Source organism: Dasypus novemcinctus, chromosome 9 (assembly GCF_030445035.2).
Source record: "Dasypus novemcinctus isolate mDasNov1 chromosome 9, mDasNov1.1.hap2, whole genome shotgun sequence".
Taxonomy (NCBI): domain Eukaryota; kingdom Metazoa; phylum Chordata; class Mammalia; order Cingulata; family Dasypodidae; genus Dasypus; species Dasypus novemcinctus.
The window spans coordinates 47,396,981-47,402,980 of record NC_080681.1 but is presented as its reverse complement, the minus strand read 5'-3'; positions in this window follow the sequence as shown (position 1 = coordinate 47,402,980).

Here is a 6,000-nt window from a genome sequence, read left to right as displayed (position 1 = left end):
TTCAGGGATGAAAGCTTGAAGGAAATAGATATTGCTTCATCTACTATTAATTCTTTAACTAGGGACTAGTCCCTTCTCTTCTAAACATATAAAAGCATAATCTCATTATAAATTGTTAATGGATCTCTGCAATGCTTCAGATGGTCTACAGGGGACATAGTTTCTATGAAATATAAACTCAAAGGAGCTAATTTCAAAGATTCTCCAATATGAAGGATACAATAATATTTATGATACCACCAAGGCTCTTATATTTTGGCACAACCATAACCAAAAGGCATTAATATTTTTACTAATTCAGATTTTTATAGGAGGAGTTTAATGCTTTTACTTGGGGATGTCTTACTCCTCATATAGATATGAGATGCCTAATGACAAAGAATGGTCTATCATAGAAACAGTTCTCTGGGTGGATATTCATAGACACTTTGTGAGTTGGGGAATTTATTTATGCAAGCTAATCATTTCAAGGTTTGATGATACTAAATGTTATAGTCTCCACCATAAAGTTGTTGGATTGCTTTATATATAGCACATTTACTTTTATGCACGCAACCAATATTTATTGATGTCTATTATTTTCCAAGCACTAGATTACTGGGGATACCTAGACATGATCTATTCTATTATAGAGCTTATATTTTAGGGGCAAAATTAGAGATTGAGGCAATTATTGTATGGATATTAAATTCATTATAATTTTATAAGAGCTAAGAAAGAATTTAAAGGTCATCTCTATCAAACCAGGCCATGACTGATTCTTCATATGCTTTCCTAAGAAAATTGTAATTTTCTCAGTGAAGGATGTGAGTTAGGCAGGTAGAAGTGGGAGAAAATTTCCAAGCTCAAAGAAGTGCATACATGAAAGTAACTTTGATAGAAATGACTATTGCACTATCAATGAATGTTTCCTCCTCCATAATGTACAGTATTCACTGGGAGGTGGCTTTGCCTGGGTAGGGATTTTGTTCCTTATCCTTCTCTTTCACCCACAGCTTATCATCAAATAACTTCAAATGAAAGTTATGTGAGTGACTTCTTCTCTGAGAAGACTTCTTTTCCCACATGAGTGCTGAGGTCTGTGAAATCACAGGGGAAGATTGTACACCAAGATGGAAGGGCTTGGATACCTGGAATATCACGTGAAGTATCACTGGAGTCAACAAAACACCGAGGTAGTATGCTATATGTGCAATCAGAAATAGTCATTTTTTAAAATTTATTGAAATTTGGGAATTTATTTTTATGAAAGTAGCATGGCTTTACTCTAATCAAAACAGCATGAGCTGGAAAGTAATTTTTAGTTACTTAAATATGTAAACTGACTAGAGCACAGAAATAAAAGGGAAACATGAATTGAGATGAAATTGCATGTTCCCATTCTCAGCACTATGGTAAGATAAATATCATGAAAAAGATAAAAAGATAACAGCTAAAAATTCTGAGTAAAATGAAAAATATATATATACACACACACCTCCACCTCAAATAATCAAAACACCCAAGGACCTGAAACAAATAGAAAGGTGAAAACCCAAACAGTAAGTGAGATGCTATATCTATACCAGACCAGAAACAAAAATTTAATGGGAAAAATAGGATGGATTTTGTAATTGGGATGGGAGGGGGGAAAGAGAGTAGTGGAATTGAGACTTGTCCATAAAGCCAATACCATGAAAGACTGTAAAAGAAAATAAGCCAATAAATAAATATGAAAAATCTATTTACATATCTTGGCCAGGATTGTGATGGTAATAAGTTTAAAAGAATTCATAATCACAAATCAGCTTGCATATCATCATTTTGTTGTTCAAATTTACACCAAATGTCTTTCAAAAAGCATATGGGTAAAGTAACAAAATTATTCTTAGTTAATGCACTCCTGTGCTTTTATTTTAAATGCTTATTTTTAAAAATATACCCCAAGTGTGGCCCCACAGAATTCTCACAGAAAAGAAATCCATGAAACCAAACCTCATAGTCCAAATTATGAAAGAATTAAATAGAAAAGACAACAAATGTGATTTCAAAACTACCAATAAACAGGAGAATTAAATACCCAAGTTCTTTATTTAATTGAAATAAGAGATACAAAATAAAAACAAACAATTACAATGTTGAAAGAAATAAAAGATGGAAATATTATCTGAAAAATGAAAGTGATAATAATATAAAATATGAAAAAATTTGAAAATATGTCAAATTATGTAGAAATAAAAATTATGTAATCAGTAAAATGGAGCTGAAATAAAAGAGTAAATAGAAAAACTAAACAGAGCTATGGAAAGAATTGTTAAACTAGAAAAAATATCTGAAAAAATACCAATAGGAATGCACCACAGAAATTCAAAAGATGGAAAATACAAGAGAATAACAGACATGGATGCTAGAATGGGAATATCTAAATCTCATCTAATCTATTTGCAGAAGAAGAAAATAGAGAATAAGAGAGGCAATTTCAGTGATGTATGAAAATTTTACAGACCTGGTTTAAAAAAAATACGAAGAATTAATAAATACATGTACTTCCAAGCAGAATGAAGATAAATAAACCCACACTGAGACACAATATAATAATACCAAAAAAATACCAAGGACAGAAAGAGACACTTAAAAACAGTTCTACAATGAATGCTACCAGCCAGTCAAAAAATATACTCAAAGACCTGAGAGTTTAGGGAAAATTGTAGTTTAGAATTAAATTCATAAATAACACTCCCCAAAGATTTTGGAAGATTAAAGACATTTTGAGACAAACTGACACCGAAAGAATTACTACCATCTACCCCTGCTAAAAGAAATTCTAAAAATTATTTCAGAAGGAAGGGACTGTGTCAAAAACAGAATGTGAGAATTTCTGAGATGCAAAAGAGAAGCAGTCAATGGCTTGAGAATTATGTTAGTACAACTGTAAAAATGAAACTGCATATAAAAATTCAAATAAGGATTTTGGTTTAAGAAACAATAAAGTATCTTAAAACATGACAACTAGTATATGTTAGGGAGAAGAAATGATTATTAATGTATTCTAAGCCCATGCTACTCAAACTAGTTTTCAGGTGAGTGCAAGTCCACAAGCTATCTTTTATTTACTCTAACAATAAACATAAATTGAAAGAATGTAGAAACTTTAAAGGCAATTAAATTTTAAGTTGCCTAAAGTTAATAAGAAAAAATGTGGGACTGTATTTTGTGTGTATTATTTAATTTATCTAGTAATATATGCTCACTGTGTTTTACAAATCTCTCAGTACATGAAGAATTTGAAAAGTTTGCAATAAATAATGATTTACCAATGTCCTTAATTAGGAGGTATTCTTCTTAAGTCCTGTATATTGGGAAGGAAGTACATAAATTATCTTTAGATAGATATAATTACATAAAACTTAGAAATAAGCAAGTATTAATAGCAGGAAAGCATGTAGTTAAAAATATGTTCCTACAATCTAAAGGAAGACAAAACACTTCCAAGAAACATGAATAGGAAGCATAAATAAGGAATAGTAAAAAGAAAAAAAATGAAATAAATTTCAAATATATTAGTAATCTCAATAAATATAAATGGAGTCAATTTAGTAATCTTAAATGACAAATATCATCAGAGTGGATTAAAAAAATAAAACGATATCCAGTTATATGCTGTTAGGCAGCCTAATACATAAGGATAGAGAAAGTTTGCAAGTAAAAGGATGGAAAGATGGAAGAAGATAATACAGGCAAAGAGACCATGGAATAGTGGGTGTTGCTTTAGGCATACAAACAGTCACCATGTATAGATGAGATTTAGAACTTACCAGTGAGAATTCACATAAAAATGCTGAACATTAATTACTTATGGTAAAAGAGAAAAGTTGAACATTAATAAATCTAACATCCAATATCCAACTTAAAACTGACTAAATCTAAATAATATATGAAGGATGAATATAAAACTAATAATAGAAAAGACTGATAAACAAGACAAAATTGGGAGCATCAATGAAGTTCATAGTTAATTCTTTGTAAAGACACATGAAATAGAAATGCTCATTTTTAGTACTGATCAAGAAAAAATAGAAAAGATCAAATAAACAAATGTAGGATTTTTTTTAAAAGATCATAACACAGACATAGCTGAAGATTTTTTAAATGATAGAAAGTACAATGTAAAATATCATACAAATAAATTGTAAAATTGTATTTCACTAACAAACCAATTCCACCCCCATACACAATTATGTAAAACTGACTCAAGGAAAAAAAAAACAATAAACCATGAAACATTTGGCCCTACATCTTTTAATGAAACTGAATCAATAAGTTAGTATTTGAAGATCTATACTCTATTTCCTGCAAAATCTACCAAGCCCCCAAAATTTTTAAGCAATTTCTATTAAACATTAACGGAACTGTTAATGATAATCCTTTATAAGCTTTATAAAAATATAAAAATTGGGATGCTTCCTAATTCTTAGTAAATCTGGTATATATTTGTCTTATTCAGATATAAAATGCATATTAATATTAAAGTTTAATTATTGGCCAATTTCAATAGTAAACAAGCTATTCAAGAATTCTAGACAGACTATGAGTAAAATTAATACACTACTATATCATAAAAATCTAATTAGGAGCTATTAGTTCCTGTTCATAGGAACCATCCTATGAATGTAAGGATGATTTATCACTAAGAAATCTGTCAATCTTGTACACCATAATACATCAAAATCGCATATTGTGATTACAGTAGTTGCAAAAAAAATCATCCAGTAAAACTCAATATTCCTAAAAGCTCCCTGATCATCTAGTAATAGAGGTAACATCCTGACACTGATGATGGATATCTAGCAAAATCTATAATAGTATCATAATTCATGATGAAATGTTAGAAGCAATATCTTTAAAGTCAGGGAAAAGAAGGATTGCTATCACTACATCATATATACCATGTGTATGTTTATGTGTATATATGTTTGTATATGTATGTGTTCATGCATGTGTGTTCTACAATGAAACCGAAACTATTCAGCAGACACATTATAAGAATCAATAAGGATATGTCAGGATTGCTTGATAGAAGAACAAATTATACAAGTTGACTTTATTCTTACACATTACAAATAGCATAAAGAAAAATTAACACTTTTTAAAGGTAACAATTACAAAAGGAACACAAATTATAAGTAGCAGAGATTACATATTTTAAAACGTGTAATTCCTTTAAGGAGCAAATTATAAAACTTGAATGAAAAATATTTTAAAATATTAAATTACATAACAAAAATCCTTTTTATGGAGAAGACGACTTAGTGGCAGTTATTGACGTTCTCCAAATTAATCTATAAACACAGATATATTACAAATGATATTCTTACAACTGATTTTAAACATTGAGGAAAAAGCAAAGGACCAAAAGGAATGAAACTTTTTGAAAGAATTTACCCTCCCAGCTTCCAAGATTTATTTTAACTCTATAGTAAACAAAACAGCATAGATTTGGCTCAGGGATGAACAAATAGAGAGATAACAGATTATAATATATGAACACATTTTTTTTTTTACATTGCTAGCATGGCAATGGATTCTTGTTTAGGAGGACATCATACATAGCAGGCATTCTTGGCTAAACCAAACTCCACTTGAATAATGAGTGAAACACATTACTGGGAATTAATTATTATATTCTGGTTCCTGTATTAATTCTGATAATTTGGAGTATATTGAAAATAAAACAGACTTTGAAGTCAAAGGAACTGTGATCCATGCCTTTCTACATAATTTGCTACATAAAAGAATTTGGTCTCTTAATGTAAGTCAGGATAACTACTTAGAAAACTTAGATCTGTTTATATACTTTGAAAGTAATAAGTTAAAATTTTATTTCTTATATGCATAATGTTATTTAGAGTCTGTCCTTGAAAATAAAATTCAAGTCACAAAATACCAAACCTAGTCACAAAAAGAAATATGAAAATCAAGCACAATAGATCTTCTTTCTAAAAAATTGTGAAATGTGTAAAG